This window comes from Hylobates moloch, unplaced genomic scaffold (assembly GCF_009828535.3).
Source record: "Hylobates moloch isolate HMO894 unplaced genomic scaffold, HMol_V3 SCAFFOLD_10, whole genome shotgun sequence".
Taxonomy (NCBI): Eukaryota; Metazoa; Chordata; class Mammalia; order Primates; family Hylobatidae; genus Hylobates; species Hylobates moloch.
The window spans coordinates 42663847-42687921 of record NW_026652285.1 but is presented as its reverse complement, the minus strand read 5'-3'; the positions used below and the strand labels follow the sequence as shown (position 1 = coordinate 42687921).

At 40.2% G+C, this 24075-nt stretch overlaps 1 protein-coding gene across 4 annotated transcripts in view; it reads left to right on the top strand.

Moving 5' to 3' along the window:
• APBA1 (amyloid beta precursor protein binding family A member 1) overlaps positions 1-24075 on the top strand; it is a 247906-nt gene that overhangs the window by 5768 nt on the left and 218063 nt on the right. Inside the window, exon 1 of one of the 4 annotated variants that reach the window (XM_058444842.1) lies at positions 11515-12462. The exons of the other annotated variants lie outside the window; for them this stretch is intronic. The gene's annotated coding sequence lies outside the window, so the exon portion shown is untranslated. Of the gene's footprint in view, positions 1-11514; positions 12463-24075 lie in introns of those variants that run through there. 4 annotated transcript variants of the gene reach the window in all.

The following is a 24075-nucleotide window of genomic DNA, read 5'->3' as shown; positions in this document are numbered from 1 at the left end:
TTATAGTAAAACAATGGGGAAAAATGTAAGTGTGTTTTTAAAGGATGAGCTTTTTCTATCTATAATGGTAGAATATGGTTTTACAGTGACATACATGTAAAGTCAGTTTTCAAAAGAAAAATCAAATATAGCACCTCACCCAACACCATACCCATCATATGCATTCAATATACATTTGTCACATGAATACATGAATAAACTTTTTTTAAGTAAGCTACAGTATCTAAAATTTTAAATTTCAGGATTTCGTTCTTACACAACGGACATCGAATGAGTTGCATTTTGTGGCCTGTACAAGTTTATGATAGAATTAAAACTATTTATTCATACCTGATATATACATTGAAGCTTTATTTTAAAAAACCCCAGCTTTTTCACAAAATGATTGTGAACCCTTTAGATCCTTGAGTTATGGGATTATGTCATGATTCCAGGTGAGTTTATGGAACTTCAACTGTAATGAGTGGTGATTTTGAGGTTTTAATGATGAAATTTATTCATTCCTTCAACATATACTCATTGAATACTTTCTCTGGGCCAGAAACTATTCTAGGTGCAAGGAATATAGAGAGGGGGGGCATGTCCTTAATATCACAGAGCTTTTAGTGGAAGGAGATTAAAAATAAATAAATAAGCAATTACATAATATGCCAGGTGGTAAGTGCTATGACGAAGAATAAAACAGAGAGAGCAATAGACTGACGATAGTGGGTGGGTCGGGGGATGACGTTATTTTATATAGTGTGGTCAGGGAAGATCTTAAGCAGAAAGAGCTTAAAGATGAGAAGTAGTAAGCCCTGCAGATATTTGGGGGAAGGGTCTTCTAGGCAGAGAGGATATCAAAAATGAAAAGGCTGGATAAGAACATGTTTGGCATCCTCAAGGGACAGCAGGGAAACCTTATTGGTTTCCTTGGTTTACCTAGACATGGTATCACTCCTGATAGATGGGGCAGTCACTTAGGGAATTCACAATAAAATGCTTTGCCTTTTATTTTGAATTGTTTGCCCATAAGGCTGTATTACCTTCTACTGTATTTGGGCTGACCTATGAATCAGTGCTGGGTTTATATAAAGATGAATGTCCTCAATCAAATGTATTTAAGTTAGAAAACAATCATGCCTGTAATCCCAGCACTTTGGGAGGCTGAAGCAGGCAGATCACTTGAGGTCAGGAGTTCGAGAGCAGCCTGGCCAACATGGTGAAACCCCGTCTCTACTGAAAATACAAGACTTAGCCAGGCATGGTGGCACGTGCTTGTAGTCCCAGCTATTTGGGAGGCTGAGGCAGGAGAATTACTTGAACCTGGGAGGCAGAGGTTGCAGTGAGCCGAGATCACATCAGAAAACAAAGCATGATTCTATCTGGGTAGTGATGAAATACTAGTCAGCTGGAAGTAGTTCTGCTCCTTGGAACTTACATCTCTTCCGTGGTCTGAATCTTCTTTAAATATTGCTTTCTTTTCTTCCTCCTTGTTTCATGTTCCATTCTCAAGTGTAATGAGGCTAGAACTTTGTTTTGTTCATCTGGGTATACTCTGTAACATAGAATGACTCTCTGCATTAGTAAGGGCTTATCAAATACTTACGGAGAGAAATTGATGAGAAATTTCCAAAGATTTAAGTAACTCAGGTGTAAAGAATGAGGGTAAAGCTCATTTACCTTGATTTCTGCAGATAGGTAGCTGTTTTTCAAACAGGACACAGAATTGCCACATGATGCTAAAGCAGTTTATGCATGCAGACCCTGAGATGAGGACTTGAGTTCAGAATAGTTTATCTGAGAGACAACCTCAAGAAGCACAAGTGAGAGAATGGAGAAAATGACACAGGAGAGGGAAGAAAGCCCCATTAAGAGGTGAGTTAGTGAGCAGGTTACCACTGTGGGCAGCTGAGGCTTGGCTCTGCTGGCATTATATAGACTGCACATTAGGATTGTCCACCAAGCCGTGGAGAAACTGGGGTCTTTATCCACCATTTCCCTAGGGATATTAAATCTTCAGTACTTGAGGGCTGCTAAGATTAGCCTGAGCAAGCTCCAGAGACACCAAAGAAAGCTCTTGAGCAGAGAAGCAGAGAGGCAGAGCCAGGTGGAAGTGGGAAACTGTCAGTGTATGTGGAGACTGTCGATACAGCTATAGCTGAACTCAGAAGTGGACATGGGACCCCTGTTTAACACAGCACAGAGGTATCATAAAGAATTTTTAACAGATAATAATTGGTTTGATGGCAGTTATTTTAATTTAGGGATTTTAGTGTATTGTGACAACTGCCTGCAGTTCCGTTCACTCACAAGCCAACTATAGGCCACCCTCAGTTATCTGAGGTGCAGAGTACCATATATGCTCATGTGTAAGGTACCCTCTGTTATAGGGTGGCCCTCAGTTTTCCAACAAGAGCGTTTATAAAAAGACTTTTTGTCAACTTGAATATGCATATTCTAGGAATATAAGCAAAGAGTGAAGTATCTACTTATGTTTAATTTGTTAGTTTACTTTCATATAATTAAAATCGCATTATATAAATTAATAATTTAGAAATATGACATCCTTCCATTCTCACATTTTATGAAATCATTTATTCAAATACTTCACATACTTTTTTGACTTTAGAATCTTTGTCATGATTAGGTCACTTTTGTCATGTTCGTTTCTATCTAACTTTTTTGAGATATAGTACTTCTTGAGTTTCTGTATGATGCTACCACCAGAAACTTTATTCCAAACCCTGTGTGCTCATTCAATTAACGTAAGAACGTTTGTTTTATCTTTTTTTCCTAAAGGAGTATATTTATGATCTCTGCAACCCAGCACTTCTGTATGTCTTGTGTAAAGACATCCAAGACAAGCAATTGTAAAGCTCCTCCCCAGGAATATTTACTTAAATTGGTGTTAAAATCATGGCCTCCTTTACTCTGTATTCATTCAGTCATTTATCTTATTTCAATCGCATAGCCTTCAGAAGTATCCCTATCTTGTGTTGATTGAGTTTATTTCCGGCTATCTTCTCCAAATAGTTCTTAAGTAACCTCTGAAACACACACCTCATTTTCATGAAATCTGCAGTCTTACCAGGTAATATGTTTTTGACATGGTTTCTCTCTTTAAAATCAGTTGCCATCATTAGTGAATTACATGGCTTTCAATTTCTGTTATCTTGGAGGTAACAGGGTTTTTGGCATGCAGAAGAAGGCAATTAAGAGAATACCCCACAATATGGGAGACTTTGTAAGCATTTATACATAAGGCAACTTTCTCTTTTCTGAAATACATATTTTGGAGGACAGAATCTCATCTTTTTGTATATGTAAAGTGATCACAGGAGGTTGTCAAGGTATGGTGGCAAAACCAATCCCTGCCCACTAAGTTTCCTTTTCAGCCTCCTCTTCTGTTCCATGTGGATTAATTAGCATACAATTCATGTGAAAAATACAGCAAATACGCAATGATTTATTTCCTAAAGGAATTAATTGGCCACCATTCCAAATAATGTAATCGTTATGTTTCTGACTGTTGATAAATTTTGTATCTCAAGATCAATTCTGTATTTATTAACAGGCACACTTTATTTTAAAGAAGGATAATTGCCAAAGTATGCATAAATTCCTTTTTCTTGTAAATTGTAGCATATTTTAAAAGCAGAGGATGAGCTTAGAGTCATTTAAGGAAATTCCACTTAACAAGAATAATTACCCCCTACATTGGCTATTCAGTGAATTTGGACTTTTATACTGGACTTTACTAAAGTGGGTTACATTGTATTACAGTGGCTTTTACACACTTTTGGCCATGATTCCTGGTAAGAACACAATTTAGATGATAGGCTAGCAACATAGATGAATGTGTGTAAACACACATACACACACACACATACATCACTGAAACAAGTTTCACTCAACAATACTTGTCCTTTATTATGTGTAATCCACTCTGATGCTTTCTATCCTATTCTGTTCTGTATGTTTGCCAACCCACTGACCTAATCTCTGCATTAGTGAACCCTAATATGCAGTTTAGAAAACACTGTTCTATTGTATTACATGTATCAGAAGAGTGCTTATTTTCTTATAGTATGAAATAATTTCATGTCAGAAGTTTTTTTTTTCATTTTTTTGAATTGTTAGCATATTTGAATATTTGGTGGTAGGGACAAATGATGCAGTAATCACAGAGAGAAACTTTATTTTTGAGTAGACATTTTATTTCCAAAAGAAGAAATTGTATTAGTGTGGAAAAAGGAAAGTGGAGTAAGAAGAATAGATTTGTTCTTAGATCTGTGGCTTTCTTGGGTTGTGGGGACCATGTCAAGTCACTCGGCCACAACCTCCTTGCTGAGCTAGTTCCTCACAGTTCTTTCCTGTCCTTCACTCTTCCTGCCCCTCTTCCTAGCTGCTGTCTCTTAGCCTCTAGAGTTCTGGACGTTTAGTTAAATTAATTAATTCTAAATTTTAACCTAATATATTTCTTCCCAGATGTGAAAATAGTTTCTACGCCCACTTCCTTTCCAAATACCTTGAAAATATAAGAATCATTTTTCCCTGAGCTAGTACCTGGAAGAGTTCTGTCCTAAAGGAGCCAGAATTTGTTCTACAGATGAACTGTTTCCATAGTATTAGGTCATATGAAAGCCTAACCTAATCTTATGTTCAGGTATGATTGTATTCTTTATGGCAGGCTAGCTATCTAAAGTACACATAAATTCCTTTTTTAAAAGCTCAGCAGATTCCCCATCCAGTGACTAAAAACAAGTTACAAAGTGTCAGGCATTGTGCTAAGTACTGTACACAGCTAACTCATTTACTTCTCATAATGACCTAATTTACTCTTCATAACCACATCAGGAGAGAACTTATATTGCAGATAGGACTTTGAGGCTCTCAGAGGTTCCTCAGTGGCTACAAAACAGGACAAAGGGGATTTGCCTCAGGTCTAGGCATAGGAATGGGCCCAGACAGTTGCTGGTCCTGGAGTCTTTTCTGTCCTCTGGGCCCAGCAGTAGCTTCCCATCCCCACTGCCCCATCTTGACTCTCTTGTTTATGATGCCTTCATCCTACTTGGGATGTGTGTGTGTGTGTGTGTGTGTGTGTGTGTGTGTGTGTGTGTGTTACTGTTTGTCTTAGTCCATTCAGTGTTGCTATAACAGAGTACCTGAGGCTGGGTAACTTACAAAGAAAAGAAGTTTATTTGGCTCACAATTCTGGTGGCTGGAGAGTTTAAGACTAGGCAGCTGTATCTGTTGAGGGCCTCATGCTGCTTCCACTCATAGTGGAAAGTGGAAAGAGAGTGAGTGTGTGCAAAGAGATAACATGGTGAAAGAGGAAACAAGAGAGAAAAACCAAGGAAGCCAGATTCTTTTTAACGATCCGCTGTCTAGGGAACTATTCCATTCTTGCAAGAGTGAGAACTCACTCATCACTGCAGGAGGACATTCATCTATTCATGAGAGATTCACCCCCCATGACCCATGCACCTCCCAATACTGCCACATTGGGGATTAAATGTCAACATGAATTTTGGTGGGATGAACCACATTCAAACCATAGCACTGTTGCACTGACATCTCTCCATTCTTGGCCCTGTGGGGTGGCAAGGACTCAGAATGTGTTGGAATATAGTGCTGCCATAATTAGCCATCAACAGTGAACAAGTCTCCAGGTTGGTCTGAGCCTCAGCTTCTCCAGCTACAAAAGGGGAAATGATGAAACCTGCCCTTCCCATCTCTTCCTGCACGGGGCCACTGGGGTCAAATGAAATATGAAAGGCTACAGAAAAGTAAGGTAGATGTCTCACTTCCTTCATCATGACATTGAATGAAAGTGACTCCCTACCTAGTTCTAATCGCTAGTGTCTCTTTCCTCTAAACCAGAAGTTGACAAACTTTATCTGTTTAGGGCTAGTAGTAAATAGGTTTTGTGGGCCATATGGTCTCTGCCACGACTCCTCCACTCAAAAGCAACTGTACACAATATGTAAACCAATTAGTGTGACCGTATTTCAATCAAAGTTTGTTTATGGATGCTGAAATTCAAATTTTATATCATTTTTGCTTCACAAAATGTTGATTTCTCATTTAACTTTTTTTCAACCATCTAAAAACATAAAAACCATTCTCAGCTCCTAGGCAGTACAAAAACAGGCAGTGGGATGGATTCGTCCCATGGACCTCAGTTTGCTGACCCCTGATCTAAACTCTCACAGTGCTTTGTACCACTCTGGATTCCAGCAGCTCATGCTCATCTTTTCCATCTCTCTTGTCCTTTCAAAATATGCACCCACCCACACACTCATTTTTTCATTTCCCTTAACACTGAGAAAGATAATAGCATATGTATAGAATGCCCACCACATGTATATTCTATATGCCCAAGAAATATTTATTGAATAAATCAGGATTAAAAATCTGTTGCTTTTGTATGTGTCCTGTTTTTTCATCTTTAAAGGAAATTCCGCCTATTCTCTAGTAAACCTTTGGGAATGATTAAGATTTTGTGATTAAATATAAGGCTTTGAGATTCTTGCCTTAAAGTATTTCCCCCCTCTGCTATTATCCATAAAAGGAAAAGAATGTCAGGGAGGACAGAGAGGAAAAGCAAACAGACAAACAAAACCAAGATTTCAGCATGAAAAGTGCTTGTTAGAGGATAACTAAAGTGGCCAGATGTTTAGGTTTGCTCCCTTGGGTATCCTGTCACTATAGGGAACTCTGAACCGGCTGAAGTGTTTCATGCTTCAGCTGCCAGCAGCCCTTGGTGATGTGCTTTCCCCAAAATTTAACATGGGGGTCAGAACTCCATGCATTTGACTATAAATAAAGAGGACCTCATAGAATGTACTTTGTCTTTCCCCACCATGTATTGAGGAATCGTGCACATCTCTCTAAGAGCAAAGCCTTGAACATACCTCCTGTTTTTCTTCTTAATAAGTATAGACTTGGAAGTGGAATTATTATAAAATATATAAATTGGCATCTTTCTTCTCAAAATGGACAGAAACTGGATGCTGGAATTATGGCAGGGGTGTATGTGTGTTATTCCACATAGTCCATGATCAATCTGTTACTCTATAATAAGGATTGTGTATATGTGTGTGCACGTAGGTATGTAGTTAAAGGGTGGGAAGAAATAAATTTATTAGAAGCTTGGGACCAAAATCACTAACAGTGTCTACTCCTTATTAAAATTTGTTAAGGAAAGGAACAATTAAGTCAGCTTTCAGTTAAGTGCTTAAGTATTTTAGCCTGCCAAAATATATTAATTTTCCATAACCTGGAAGAGAGATCCATGACACATGTAAAATAAATTATAAAGTATACTTTGACTTGGCATAAATTGTTACTGCTATGGTAGATGATGTCTAGTCCTAAAGACAGAATTTTAAGCCAGTGTTAAAAGTGCATATTATTATACATTTAAGTCATGTGAGGTATTTGAAACCTGCTTGGGGAAGAGTGGAGGATGAGAGGCTCAGGATTTTGTTTGCTATTATGTCTAAGCTGCTCCCTGTGAAACACGACATGGTACTTACTGGCAGTGCAAAGACTCTTTTCAAAATTACTTTTAGTGGATGGATGCAGAGGCGATGGGGTGATGGGGGGAGGGCAAGCTTAGATAGGACTGCATGGTGATGGGTAGGCAATTATCCACCCGTCTGCAGCTTCTTATGTGGAATGAGGCTCCCCTTGATGAAGTAGAGAGAATGTGCATGTGAAGGTGGATGATTCAGGTGTCATTTATTATGATATCTGTACAGTGAATCTTTTAATCTTTCTGAGTTTGATTTTTCCCTCTCCTATCACATCTCCTGCTTCTCCCACTTGGGGAATTACAGTGTTTACATCTTGTTGTTTATGTTGATCACTCCCTTCCCTGCTGGAGGTTTTTAGCACAGTCTGCTTATCATTGATTGTCTTTTCATATGTAGGACTGTGACACTGAAGCTGGCCAGAAGGTCTGTATAAGTTGGTGTGCTTTGCAGATGTCTTAGGTCAGAATCCTCAGAAGCAGACACCAAGAAGAGAGTTTGTGTGTATGTGTGCTGCTCTATTAAGGAGATGCTCCCAGGAAAAACTGGGAAGGGAAGGGGAAGAAGTCAAGTAAGGGTGTGCTCTCATTCAAACAAAATACTGCAAAGAGTGGCTTCAGCCTGATCCTGTGTAAGGTGAGGGAGCTCTGGAGTCTAAGTCAGCCTCAGAGTTGTCCCCGCCTGAATCTATGGGGTTGGTGTTTCATACTCCATACCTGTCAGTCTTCAGTTAAGAGAGGGAGTCTGTTGGGTGGGGACCTAAATTCTCAGGTATTTCTGGCTCTTGACATGAAAGGGTGAAGCAAGTGCAGCCCTCCCAAAAAGAGCCATAGGTGCTGGCTGTTGGGTGGGAAAGCACATTGAAAGTGGGGACTTGACAGGTGCAGTGGCTCACGCCTGTAATCCTAACATTTTAGGAGGCCAAGGCGGGTGGATCACCAGAGGTCAGGAGTTTGAGACCAACTTGGCCAACATGGTGAAACCCCGTCTTAACTAAAAAAAAAAAAAAAAAAAGTACAAAAATTAGCTGGGCGTGGTGGTGGACGCCTGTAATCCCAGCTACTCAGGAGGCTGAGGTAGGAGAATTGCTTGAACCTAGGAGGTGGAGGTTGCAGTGAGCCAAGATCGTGGCAGCCTGGGTGACAAAGCAAGTCTCTGTCTCAAAAAGGAAAGGGAGAGAAAGAGAGAGAGAGAGAGAAAGAAAGGAAAGAGAGAGAAAGAGAAAGAAAGAGAGAAAGAAAGAAAGAAAGAAAGAAGAAAGAAAGAAAGAAAGAAAGAAAGAAAGAAAGAAAGAAAGAAAGAAAGAAAGAAAGAAAGGAAGGAAGGAAGGACTTGAGTAGGACAACATTGTCCATCAGCAGGCCTCTCTATAGGGTAACCAAGGAAGCTATTAGGTTGTTCCACTGGGAATCTCCGCATGCCACTCTTTTTCCTGAGAAGTAGCTGCTGGCTCCTAGTGATACGTGTGTGTGGTGTGGAGCAGAGGGCTGGGGATCCAGCTGTTCTGGATCGGTGAAACTCCTTTTTCCAGAGCCTTCTCCACCCCATCCTTCGGTAGGCCTGCATCCCTGGGGTTCTACAGTTCAGTCATCTCAAAGAAAAATGTGTTGGAATCTTTTGTTTGTGAATATTCTCTCTTCCATTCTCTGTGGATTTATACCTGATGTATACCTTTATACTGTTTAAGAGGAAAAGATTAAAAATATATAATTGATGGTATTAAGGTGGTAAATTTGTCACCTTAAACCAGGAGTCACCCAAAATAAAAGCTAGAGTAGAATCTAATGTAAAACTAAAGTAGTAAAATGTTTAAATATATATGTATACACACATATGCATATATATGTAAGTATCTATATTCCTATAACTTCATAAAAATAGGTTTAATAGTTGGTAATTAGCCAATCTAAGTATTATCTAGCAAAGTGCTATGTTAGCCAAATGAATAGTTATAGTCTGTTGTAATCATTAGTTGGATAACGTCAGCCAGTGGCTAATGTTGATGTCATTGGGCTAAGCAGGGGGACTTCTGTCTTTCGCAATGTTTTTGGATATTAACGCTAGACACAGGTCAATAAACTGCTGATGTCAGTGTGAACCATGGTTCCCATGTCATCACATCAGAGTTAATCTTTGGAACTGAATAGTAAACAGAAACCTAAGTAATAACTGGCAGGCTCAGAAAACACTATTTGTTGTTCAAGGAATCTCAAACAAAATCCACTGCCTTCTATATGTAACAAGTTTATTGAATGGGCTGGACTCAATGGGATGCAAATAGCCATCATCTCTAGTTCTTCTCTTACAGCTTCTTTCTACCCACTTAACAGACTTGTCTTCTCTTCCCCATGGGAATAAAATTTTAGGCAGGTCTCTTAGATCTCCCAGTTATTCTTAAGTGGTGAAAAGTTTGACTACTAGTCACATAATACATCCAGTGTAATAATAAATAACTGAAATTCTCATCTAATATTTGATGTTTTTAAATTGCGATGTAACTTGAATAGTGAAGAAACAGAAATATCAAGTGTAGAGCTTGCTAAATTTTCACATATCTGAAAACCTATATAACTAGCACTTGAATCAAGACATAGAACATTTTCTGGCCCCTGGGAGGCTCCCTCATGTGCCTTCTCAGTCACTATCAACCACTTTCAGAAAGGTAACCACTACTCTGACCGCTGTCACCATAGAGCAGTTTTGCCTGTTCTTCACTTCATCTACGTGGAATCATAGTATGTAGCCTTTTGCATCTGACTTCTTGTTTAATATTTTAGAGATTAATTCATGATTCATTCTTTTTTGCTGTTTAATCCATTGTGTGAATATACTGAGTTTATCAATTCTTTTGTTGAAGGACATTAGGGTTGTTTTACTGTGAATATTATTATATGTTTATTTTGGTTTACATATACACTGATTTCTGTAGGGTATATACTCAGGAATGGAATTGCAGGGTCATAGAATAGGTGTACATTTAGCTTTAGAGATATTGCCAGTTTTCCAAAGTGGGGACTACTTTGTCCAATTTATACTCCCAACAGCAGTTTATGAGAATCATGGTTGGTTCCACGTTGGTGATAGCACCTGGTTTCCTACCATTTGTTTAGCTTGAGGCATTCTGCTAAGTGTGTAGTAGTGTTAAAGTTGTGTTATTTTTATTAATTTTGTTAAGATTGTCACATAAAAATTGTACATTTTGGGGATACAGTGTGAGGTTTTAATACATGTGCACATTGTATAATCATCAAATCAGAGTAGTTAGCATGTCAGTCACTCAAACTTTTATGATTTCTTTGTGGCGATAACTTTCAACATCCTCTTTCCTACTCATCTTAAAATATATAATACCTTGCTATTAGCTGTAATCACCCTACTATGTAACAGAACTTATTCTTCCTGTCTAACTGTAATTTTGTTCTAGCTTAGTTCTTTTTCTCAAGATTGCTTTGGTTACTTGGAGTCTTTTGTGGTTCCATATGAATTTTAGGATTGTTTTTCTATTTCTGTGAAGAATGACATGGGTGTTTCTATAGGGATTGTGTTGGATCTGTAGATATAGTCATTTTAGTGATATTAATTCTTCCAATTTATGAACATGAGATATCTTTTCATTCATTTGTGTCTTCTATTTCTTTCATCAGTGTTTTATAGTTTTCATTGTAGAGATCTTTTACATCCTTGCTAAAATTTAGACCTAGGTAATTTATTATTTTGTAGCTATTGTAAATGGATTTGCTTTCTTGATTTCTTTTTCAAATAGTTTGTTATTGGCATACAGAAATGCTACTAATTTTCCATGTTGATTTTGTATACTGCAACTTTCCTGAATTTATTTACTTACTCATTCTAATAGTTTTTTGGGGGAATCTTTGAGAATATACATATATATACACTATATGTATATACTCAATATACAATATACATATATACTATATGTATATATATAGTGTATATATATTCATATCTGCCAATAGGGGCAGTATGACTTCTTCCTTCTCAATGTGGATGCACTTTATTTCTTTGACTAATTGCTCTGGCTAGGACTTCCAGCATGATGTTGAATAAGAGTGGTGAAAATGGACATTCTTGTATTTTTCCAGATCTTAGAGGAGAAGCTTTAAACATTTTCCCATTCAGCATGATGTTAGCTGTGGGTTTGTCATACGTGGCCTTCATCATGTTGTGTTGAAGTATGTTCCTTCTGTACCTAATTTGTTGATCATTTTTGTCATCAAGGATGTTACATTTTATCAAATACCTCTCCTGTATCTATTAAAATGATCATATGGTTTTCATCCTTGATTCTGTTAATGTGATGTATCATGTTAATTGATTTGCCTACATTGAACCATCTGTTCACCCCTGGGATGAATCCCACTTGATCTTGGCGAATGAACTTTTTAATGTGTTTTTGGATTTGGTTTACTAGTGTTCGGTTGAAGATTATTGCATCTATATTCATTAGGAATATTGGCCTGTAGTTTTCTTTTTGGTCGTTGTATCCTTGTGTGGTTTTAGTATTAAGGTAATACTGGCCTTGTAGAAGGATTTTGGAAGTATTCCCTTCTCTTCAATGTTTTGGAATAGTTTTTGAAGAATTGGTATTAGTTCTTCTTTAAATGTTTTGTAGAATTTAGTGGTGGAGCCATCAGTTCCTGGGCTTTTCCTTGATGGGGGACATTTTATTACTCCTTCGATCTCATTACTTATTATTGGTCCATTCAGGTTTTCTATTCTTTTCTTTTCTTTCTTTGCTTTCTTTTGAGACAGGGTCTTGCTCTGTCACCAGGGCTGGAGTGCTCCTAACTGGAGTATTCCTGGAGTGATACTAGCTCCCTGCAACTTTGAACTCCTGGTCTCAAGCGATCCTCCCACCTCAGCCTTCCAAAGTGCTGGGATTACAGGAATGAGCCACCACACCTGATCTCTCTCTTTCTTAGTAAGTCTAGCTAAGGATTTGTTTATTTCTGCTCGGATATTTGTTATTTCTTTTCTTCTACCAATTTTGGGTTTAGTTCTTATTTTTCTAGTTCCTTGAGGTGGCTTGCTTATTTGAGATCTTTCTACTTTTTTGATATAGGCATTTATTACTATAAACTTCCCTCTTTTTTTTTTTTTTTTTTTGGTTTGTTTGTTTGAGATGGAGTTTTGCTCTCGTTGCCCAGGCTGGAGTGCAATGGCGTGATCTCAGCTCACCGCAACCTCCACTTCCCAGATTCCAGCATTTCTCCTGCCTCAGCTTCCCATGTAGCCGGGATTACAGGCATGCAGGTATGCACCACCACGCCCGGCTTTTACTAGAGACAGGGTTTCTCCATGTTGGTCAGGCTGGTCTCAAACTCCTGACCTCAGGTGATCCGCCCGCCTTGGCCTCCCAAAGTGCTGGGATTACAGGTGTGAGCCACCACACCTGGTCTAAACTTCCCTCTTAGAACTGCTTTTGCTGTATCCCATAGGTTTTGGTATGTTCTATTTTCATTTTCATTTGTCTCAAGGAATTTTTAAGTTTCTATTTACATTTCTTCATTGATCCATTTATTGTTCAGGAGCATGTTGTTTAATTTCCATGATTTTGCATACTTTCCAAGGTTCTTTCTGTTATTGATTTCTAGTTTTATTCCACTGTGATCAGAAAAGATTACTGATATGACTGATTTTTTAAATTTAAGACTTGTTTTGTGACTTAACATGTGGTCTATCCTGGAAAATACTCCATGTGGTATTGAGGAAAATGTGTATTCTGTAGCTGTTGGATGGAATGTTCTGTAAATGTTAGATCCATTTGGCCTAGAGTGCAGCTTAACTCTGATGTTTCTCTGTTGATTTTCTGTCTGGATGATCTGTTCATTTTTGAAAGTGGGGGTGTTGAACTCTTCTGCTATTATTGTACTGTAGTCAACCTCTCCCTTTAGGTCTATGAATATTTGCTTTATATATTTGGGTGCCCTGGTGTTGAGTGCATATATATTTAGAATTGTTATATCCTCTTGCTGTATTGGCCACTTTGTCATTATATAATGGCCTTTTTTTGTCTTTAAACCATTCTTAACTTTAAAATAGTTTACTTTCTCTAACATAGGTATAACTACTCCTGCTCTTTTTTAGTTTCCATTTGCATGGAATATATTTTTCCATTCCTTCACTTTCAGTCTATTCATGTCTTTATAGGTGAAGTGAGTTTCTTGTAGCCAACACATAGAGTCTTGTTTTGTTTGTTTGTTTGCTTGTTTTTGTTTTCCTGAGACGGAGTCTCACTCTGTCGCCCAGGCTGGAGTGCAGCGGTGCAATCTTGGCTCACTGCAACCTTCACCTCCCAGGTTCTAGCAATTATCCTCTCTCAGCCTCCCAAGTAGCTAGGACTACAGGCACACACCACCACACCCGGCTAATTTTTTGTATTTTTAGTAGAGACAGGGTTTCACTGTGTTAGCCAGAATGGTCTCTATCTCCTGACCTTATGATCTGCCCGCCTTGGCCTCCCAAAGTGCTGGGATTATAGGCATGAGCCACTGCGCCCAGCCAGGGTCTTGTTTTTGAAATCCATTCAGCCACTCTATGTCTTTTAGTTGGAGAATTTAATCAATTTATATTCAAGGTTATTATTGACAGGTAAGGATTTACTACTGCCATTTGGTTACTTATTTTCTGGTTGTTTTGCAGATCCTTTCTTCTTTTATTCCTTTTTTACTGTCTTTGTGGCTAAGTGAAAGTTGTCTCATTTTAAACTTCACTTCCTCCAGCTTAGACAGGCTGCTTCTGTGGAGCCACATTGTGACCACAGGAAACACACACACACTTACTCGGTTGGCAGTAGACATGCCTTTTGCTCCTAACATATCCCCCTCCCTGCACCCCTATTTTTGTGCTGCTAACTCTGACTAGCCCTTGGATTTCTCCCAGCAAGAGTCAGATATCAACACCTGGGTTCCATAAAAACCATAGGGCCTGTGTCTAGTTCCTGAAGTTTCTTTTGGAGCTTTCTTTACCTGGTATATTAGTCTGTTGAGGCTGCCATAACAAATACCATAGACTGGGTGGCTTAAACAACAGACGTTTATTTTCTCACAGTTCTGGTGGCTAGAAGTCCAAGATCAAGGTGTTAGCAGGTCTGGTTTCTCCTGAAGCCTTTCTCTTTGGCTGGCAGGTGGCTGCCCTCTTGCTGTGTCCTCACATGGCCTCTCCTCTGTGTGTGCATCCCTAGTGTCTCTTCTTCTAAAAAGAACACCAGTCATGTTGGATTAGGGCCCCATCCATATGAGTTCATGTAACCTTAATTACTTCTTTGTAGGCCCTGTCTTCAAATGCAGTCATATTGGGGGTTTGGGCTTCAACATGTGACTTTTGTGGGAGACTTAATATTTGGTTTGGTGTGTATGTGGATGGAACACTCTGCCAACTCTTCAACAACACACAAAGTAATCAATTGGCAGTCAATTTTGTTAAAGTACAGTCAGAGGCCAGGCATGGTGGCTCATGCCCGTAATGCCAGCACTTTGGGAGGCCCAGGCAGGCAGATCACCTGAGGTCAGGAGTTTGAGACCAGCCTGGCCAACATGGCGAAACCCCGTCTCTACTAAAAATACAAAAATTAGCTGGGCATGGTGGTGGGTGCCTGGAATCCCAGCTACTTGGGAGGCTGAGGCAGGAGAATCGCTTGAACCCGGGAGGCGGAGGTTGCAGTGAGCTGAGATCACACCGTTACACTCTAGCCTGGGCAACAAAAGTGAAACTCTGTCTCAAGAAAAAAAAAAAAATACAGTCAGTCATTATTTAAATTACTAGTCGGGAAGATTGTTTTATAATAGAAGTAAAACACATACAGTAAAGTGTATAAACTACATAAATCTTTAAGTGTACAGCTTGATGAATTTTACATATGTATAAACCTGTGTAACCACCACCCAGATCAAGATCTAGAACATTGCCAGCACCCACTGAGATCCTCTCACACTCCCTCCCATTCTGTGCCTGTGCTCCCCAGAGGTAACCACCATTGCTGCTTCTGTCATTATTGATCATTTTTGATGATTCTTAAACTTCATATAAAGAGAACCATATATACAATTTTTTTGGTCCAGATTCTTTGACTTTACAAAATATCTGTAAGATACATACATGTTATTACACATTTCATTCTCATTGCTATATGGTATTCAGTTGTATAAACATAAAACAATTTGTTTATCCATTCTCCTCTTGATAGAAATCTGGGTTATTTTCAGTTTTTGGCTATTATAAACAAAACTACTACGAACAATGTTATATATGTCTTTCTGTCTTCATATTTCTTGAGTATATATTTAGGAGTGAAACTGGTCATAGGGATGGGCATGTGTTTAGTTGGAGACATTTTAGTCAACTGTTTTTATAATAAGTACCTTTCTGTTTGGTGTAATCTTAACATATATTCTTCACAATTCAAGGATAGATGTATGTATACATGCTCTGTTTTAATGCAGTGATTTATTTTTGTTAATTTCCTTCTGATTTTATTGTCCAGCTCAGTTAACTGAATGTGATTTTGATACTTTATCTATCAAAGGGAAATGAGACATATGCCTATGAATTCACTGGATACTGAACAGGTATACTGAATTCAGGTTATTCATGCATATTTGAGGAAGGTTTTTGTCACACTCTGTTAAGAAGCCAACAACCATTCACTAACAGATATTTTGTTTGTTTTATCTGAGTTCAACAAGGTTAGGCATTCAGACTATTTTCATTAAAAATAGTTTCAAGTGTAACAAAACAAGACAGTACACATTTTAATTTTAACATCTTCATTTTAAACATTAAGTTCCATTCTAACCAGAACATAACACTTTTAGGCGGAATGCTGTTAAACATCTTTAAAACACCAAGTAACAATAACAGGGCAAACGTTTGTGTATTGCTTACTATAAGCAGCATAAGACACTGCTCAAAGCACTTAACCTACATTAACTCATTTAATCCTCACAACAACCCTATAAGGCATGCTGTTGTTATCCTCATTTTGCAGATGAGGACACTGAAGCAGAGAGGTTAAGTGACTTGCTCAAGATAGCACAGCCAGTAGGTGACAGAGCCAGAATTTGAATGCAGCTAGCCAGAGTCCAGAGTGTGTGCTCATACAACCAGTATACCACACTGCCTGTAACTCTGTCTCTCGTCTTCCTGTTTATTCATGGGGGAGGAGGCTGTGGGAGAGAGCATTCCTGCTTTCTCATTTCTTAGACATTCTCTCAGTTTGGATTAAAGCTGTAGCAGTTAAAATCTTTATTATTACTTTAATATATTCCATTAATCAGATGTTTAACGGATGCCAACCAGCTGTCACTATCTTTAAAAATCACATTAACAGAATACTTTCCCCACCCTACCCCCACTTTTAAGCTCAGACGTCATCCTGGGGAGATTTGTTAAGGGGAGAGATGAGTTATTCCTCCAGACCCTCTGAGGCCCTGAAAAACTGACTCTTGTATGGCAAGAGGATGATCCTGTCCGAGTTGGGCCTTACTCACTGTGATGTGAGTGCTGTGCATTCCACATGTGTTTGCACTGTTTCAACTGTGTGTCAGCCCCATGCAAGGCCCTGGGGGTGGATGGGAGCAGAGCACATGGAGCCCTTCTTCTCAGGGGGCTTTAGAGTTAAGCACAGGAGACAGGCACTTGCACAAAACCACACGTGTCATTACCCACCGATAAGTGCCATGGAGGAGTGTGGGTACTAGCATGTGGCAGGAAGACCTGGTCCTGTGGGGCCAGTGGGAGTGACTCTAGGGTGTAAGTGACTCTGGGCAGAAGGGAGAGGGTGTGTCTGAAGCGGACAGTGTGGGTTAGCTGGCTGGAGACTGAGCCAGGGTCTGGTCAGGCAGGAGCTCCAGGCTGCCTTAGGGATTTGTTCTTTATTCTGAGAATAATGGGATGCCATTTTTGCATTTCAAATTAAGGAAAGACATGATCAGATTTGTGCTTTTCTAGGATCTTTGGTTGGAAAAGGGGCAAAAGAGAAGACACACTTACATGCATTTTACAAAATGGAAAGTGATAGCCACTAAGAAGCTATTACAGAGCTTCAAGAGGGAGGTGATGGTTTGGAATGTTGCTGGCAGAAGGCTGGAGAGAAATGGACAGACTGGAAAGATATTCAGCAGGTAAAGCCATCAGGACTTGGGGATAGGTTGGGTATGGGAGGTGAGGAAATAACAAGCATCAAGGATGACTTCCAGGTTCTGTCTTGTGCTTCTGGAGGGATGGAGTTCCAGTTACTGAAATAAGGAATGGAAGATGAACAATGACTCGTTTGGGAGCGTGAAAGGGAAACAGATAAGACATTGACTTTAAGGTGTCTGTGAGACCTGCAGGGAGGAATGGAAGGTGGGCCCTTGGATATAGGATCTCAAATTCAAAGGGGAGTTCTGGATGAGAGATTTTGCTAACCAAGCATAGATTTGGAAATGAGATTCACTAATTCATATGGATGCTTAAAAAAGGTGGCATGGATGAGGGATAGAGCAGGGAACCAGGAGTTAGAGTGCTTGGATTTACCCTTGTTCAAAGGTTCAGACCATCCCTGAACTGCATCTGGGAGTCACCTTTGAGGGCTAAACTATAGAGCTCTATAATAGCTGGGTGGTCTGTGCTCTTAAATTGGAAACCTTTAAAAATAATGATTTTTGCCCACTGGTGAAATGAACAACTAGGTTGAAAAGAGAAGTGGCTTTAGATATGGCTTACCAAAGTATAAGTATTTTATCAATTTTTATCTTTAATATATAGCTGAGTAGTGTGTGTAAAATGTTCATAAATGTAAACTTGGCTAATAGTAAGGTTTATGGGATCAACTCCTGATTCAATGGAAAAGTTACTTCTGTGCCCAGTGCTTTCCGTATATCAGGGTGGCTTATTCAAGTGCACCTTGTCACTTTATTGTGAAGTTAAACCCATTATGTATTCTGACCTGGTCTCTAGGAAAGAGTTTTATTCCTAACCCCTTTCTCATCCGTCTTTAGTTTTCCCCCAAGGACACTGCTCTTGGTGAGAAATGTTGTAGCCAAGAGTCTAGTAGCTGGTGACTGTGAGAACCTAGCGTAGAGGACTCTTAACCACGCTCTTCACTTCCTGGCAGGTAACCAGCCCTTCATCTGTCCGATGCTATAAGCAAAGACATCGAGGTACCTTCCATTTCTGATCCAGAGAGTGCAGTGGTGGGGGCGGCTGCAGCATAGCCCAACCTAGGCAGCAACAGCCAAAGCTTGCCAGCCATGCAGTCCTGCCTTTAAAGCCTGTCTTTATCAACCCCGTGTTCTTATCCCCCACAGACCACCCACCAAAATCCCAGTCAACAGTCTGCCTATTTTATTAAAAAGGACTTATCACAGTTTCACTGTTCATTAAGCACCTTTTGTTTGATTTCCTAGAAACAGTGCTGTTGGAAACATTTTAGCTGAAGACTTTCAAATGCTCAATAGTATTATTCTGTCTTGGTGTGCTCATGTCTTTATATTTCTATAGCATACATTCTGGTGCACTAAGGAAGCAACTTTTAAGAGTTATGTGTTTGATGAGGTTTGCTTTCTGTTTAATAGCATGCATATCCTAAGCTGTTGTTATGTGACCTTGAATTATAACTTAGTAAGTTAGAGGAAAATATAGTCAGGAAACCTGACTTTGGTTGTTGTCTACCCTGAAAGCTGTCAGATAGCAATTATGTGTAATATTTGGAAGTTGGCTCGCTACTTTACTGTGGTTTTTAAAGTACTTGCTGTGTCCAGCTACTTTGCAAAATGCTGATAAACTCTTAGGAAGATGGGTGTGTTTTCATGGCTTGAATTTAAGAGTAATGACTTCTGAGACTTAGATACTTTATCTGAAGGAGGCAAGGAATAATAAAATAGCAGAGGTAGAACTGCAAATTTGAGATTCCATGATTTGCTTTCTTTTCATATATTTTGTGAAGGAAAAGGTTAAGATCAATGGATAAGCTTTCCAGGCTTGAACAGTGTCTGCTTTCTGAACAACACCAACAAAAAGCTATAATCCCATTAAAATGTCTTGCCACTAATGAAACCTCAGGGTCCAGTCTGGGATATTTTATTACATAATTGAGGTTTTATATTGATGTTATTAAGGCACTGAATCCTGGTAGGGAATTCCTGAATATTAAGCAATGATGCACTTCCCAGCAAGGCAGTGAAAAGGGAAAATGCAGGCAGTATTGGCAGCATACTGGGGGTTGAGCGTTTTCTCCCCAGGGTTATAGGCAATTGAAAACCCATTCAGCATCCTGCATTCCCCTGTGTCTCAGGACTTATTCATGGAGGGCACTGAGAGGCCTAAGAAAATAGTGTTAATCGCAGTTCCTTTGGTGCCTGGGTGTGTCTATATTACCTTCTTCAATTCCCCTCCCATTTTAGGAACCAAAGGAGAAATAAAATGCAAGAGACAAGTGGAGCTCTGTTACTAATTAAGCCAGTTGGAAACTGTGGCTTAGGTGTGTGGCCACTAAAGACTGCCTGGAATTAGTGTCACTCATGCTCTCAGCCCTGGTGCAGGGGGGACAGTTCTTGCCTGGTAACTTACCTGCAGGAGAGCAGACCAGAATGCCCCCTTCTGTGGGCAGACAGAGGTGAAAAGGAGCAAGGAAGGCTTGAAGCCAGGCTTGTCTAGGACTTCCTCCTAAGCTCTCCAGAAGGGGTGGATGTTGAGGAGTAGGGTGGGAGTGGGGTGGGGGTAGAGAGGCCTGGAGTGTTACTCCCTGCAAATCCCTTCTGAGAACATCAGACCAAGGTAAGGAAGTTGCTCCTAAAATGCTCCAACAGAGATGAAAAGTAATGATCAGCACAATTACAGAAGAAAACAGACCTGTTTTCTATGTTTTAAAAATATTTTATCATACAATAATGACACATGCATGGCAGAAAATTTCTGAACTGTATATGAGCAGAATGGAGGAAATCAGTAATTCCTCATTACCCACTACCCCAAGATAATGGCTGTTAACATTTGGGCATATTCTTTTCTTGTGTGTGCAACAAATACAGCATATTTACTATTTTGTATCCTGCCTCTATAAAAAAACTTCATATTATAAATGAGTTTTAATAAATCTAGAAAATGACTCTTGGATGCTTATCAAAATAAAACTTTTCCTATTTTCATTTTGCTTATATGTCACAGGACTTGCTTTCAACTGGTGGTAAGATTGGTGAGTATGTCTATCCATGTGATATTTAAAGTAAAATAAAACATTTATAGTTTTAAGGTGTATCAGTCAGAGTTCTTAGACGCTAGCAACAGAAAGTGACTCTGGCTAAGCAGATACGTGATTGCGCAGCTGGAGAATTGGGAGAACTGGAGAGCCTGAATGACGGCTGAGCTTCCTGGAGCAGCACCCAATACCAGACCCCAGAACTGGTCTGATGAGAAAATGCCACCTCTAGGGAGCTCTCGATGCCACGTGACCTCTCTGCCAGGATCTTAATCACAGCTGCTGGCCCTGCCATACTCAAAGCTACCTCTGTGTCGAGTGTGCAGCTACAAGGCCACCCTTCTGCCACTGCTGAAGAGAGCACGAGCTCCCCCCTCCCTTTCATAATGTAAGCTCCCAGTCCGCCTCCGTGCAGCCTGCCTGGTTGGCAGAGCTCACTTCTCCCTCAGCCTTTTCTCTAGCTGCAAGGGAAACTGGGCAAGCAAGTCTCTAGCTTTTTTTCTCTCACTTTGGGTAGACGATCTTGCCTTGCCCAACCTGGACTCACAAAGTGGTGAACTTGCCAAACACATAACTCGGTTCAGGCAGTGGGTGGCCAAATGAAAGAAAAATGTTTTGCTTGTGTCATGTTGTTATGAGATCTTGCCTTAACTGATGTTTTCAAATAACTAAACAGCTTCCTGTTCAATCATGTTAGAGAAATTGACCTCATTTCTGTTGGCCCCTGTGGCTTGGACAAAGTTACAGCCTTTCTTACTTACCTATCCCATGAGCCAGTAAGGATCAAATAAGATGAAAATGCTTTGGAGGCAATAAAGAACATGCAAGTTATAATTATTCAACCCCTTGACTAATTTCTCAGTATCTCCTTTCCATTCCGACATCCATCTGAAACGGTCATCTTGAGGATTATCATGGATATCCTAACAAACTATCCAGTGACTTCTGGCTTGACACCTTGGCAGCATCTGACACCTCTCCCACCCCCAGCCCCCTACTCCCATCCCCACATATACTACTAGTCACTTTCCAAATTCTATAGATTCTTCCCACCATGTTTTTTTTCTGCAGCAGTCTCTGTTTCCAGAGCCCTATATAGGCCATCATCATCTTCTACCCTGAATAATCACAAGTCACTATCATTCTACCCATTGCTACCAGACATCTTCTTGAAGCACATCTCTCATTACCTACTCCTGCTCAGAAACCATCAATGGTTCCCCACTACTCACGAATAAAGTCTGCTTCCAAGGGGTGTCACCATTAGGACCCTGGCTTTCCATCCAGCATGAGTTCACGGTTTTCCACAGACATCCCCAACTTCCTCTACTCAAACCAATTATTTGTGGGTGAGTTCAAAGAAGCTTAAGCTCTTGGGGCCCCATCTGAGACATGGCCAAGTTGGAAAGAGAAGAAGAGGGTTGCTGGGCTCCTATAGGGCTTCTTAGAAATGGGACTCTAATGAGAGCATTTAGGTTTTTTGAATGGGGAAAGCCATTCGTGGAGCTGCCAGAATGTAAATGGGCTAAAGAGGAATTTAATTAAATCACTTATTGAGAACCAACAGAAGAATTTTGGGGGATGAGAAAAATAGTGTCAATATTGAAAGAGTGCAAAATACTGGCATGAACGTGGTAGGAAATGCCCCTCCATGGGACATTATCAGTGGAGATATATGGACTGTGGTGGTGGTCATTCAATTAGTAAGCATGTAAAACAGGCATCTAAAATTAACACTTTATCCAACAAACATTTATGGAACATCTATTCTGTACCTGATACTAAGAGTCCTGGAGATACGGTAGAGAAGATAGCAGTTCTCACTCTCATCAATTATACATTCTAGTGGGAGAGACAGATAGCAAGCAGATTAATAAGTAAATACACACGATCATGTCATGTTTTTACAATGCTCTGAGGAAGAATAAAGCAGAGTAATGTCAAAGAGTGTGACATAGGGTTGTAGTGGTCAAGGAAGGCCTGGCCATTTGAACCAAGGCCTGATGAAGTGAGGGAGCAAGCCCTGCATATATTTGTGGGAAAAGCCTTCTAGGCAAAAGGAACAGCAAACACAAAAACAGATCTTGAGGCAAGAGCATGCTTGGAGTCCTTGGATAATAGCAAGAAGCTGAGAGACAGTGGGTACTACAATGGTATTAAGGATGGCAGTCAGGGATCAGCTCAGGTAGGGTCTTATAGGCCAGGAGACTGATCATTTCTTCTCTGCTCCATATTCCTTTCCCATAGAGTTGTCTCCTAAGCTAGTCCTGCACTAGGTTTTGGGATATGAGCTCTGAAGCCATAGCCAATGGACCTCAAGATGAATCCATGGGATTCTTTTTTTTTTTTTTTGAGACGGAGTCTCGCTCTGTCGCCCAGGCTGGAAGTGCAGTGGCGCAATCTCGGCTCACTGCAAGCTCCGCCTCCCAGGTTCATGCCATTCTCCTGCCTCAGCCTCTCCGAGTAGCTGGGACTACAGGCTCCTGCCACCACGCCCGGCTATTTTTTTCTTTGCATTTTTAGTAGAGACGGGGTTTCACCGTGGTCTCGATCTCCTGACCTTGTGATCCGCCCGCCTCGGCCTCCCAAAGTGCTGGGATTACAAGCGTGAGCCACCGTGCCCGGCCACCATGGGATTCTTTATCCTGAGAATTTGGATGTGAAGCTTTATAAAGTGATAGGAGTCCAGGCAGGGCTGGGCTGCATGGGCCGTGTTTGGCTCATGTGCATAGAGAAGTATCCTGAAACAAGAAGGAGGGAGAGGAATGAGGCAGACATAAAGGGAAAGAAACATAAATGAGAGCCCATGGGTCCATGAGGAGGAGGGATGTGCCAGTCTTGGTCCCAAAGCTTCCTGAGGCCCAGCTACACTTCATGCTCTTGAATTCCATATATTATCCATGTCCTTGTTAGTAAATTCACATATACTTAAGCCTAAGTGACTCCTAGTTCTTTCAACCAAATTGTCACTGACTCTGACCCCATTGTGTGCCAGGAGAGAGGTGTGGAAAAGAGGTTATTGGCCTTGAAGACAGCAAAGTTACTGAGACTTGGAAGGTGAAGAAAGTCTTCATGGGGAGCTTGTGTAGACATATATTTGTTTTGTCTACACAAACAATTTTGGGTTGTAGGGGGTAAATACTTATGAGTAGGATTGCTGGATCAAATGTAAGTGCAGAGTATTTGTTTAATTTGATTTAAAAACTGCCTCTATTAGTAGTCAGAGTTCTCCAGAGAAACAGAACCAACAGGCTGTGTGTGTAGGGGGGAGGAGGTGTGTGTGTCTGTGTGTGTTTGTGGGGGGGGGGGGGGGTGTGTGTATACACATGTATGTATATATAGAGATCAATTGGTTGA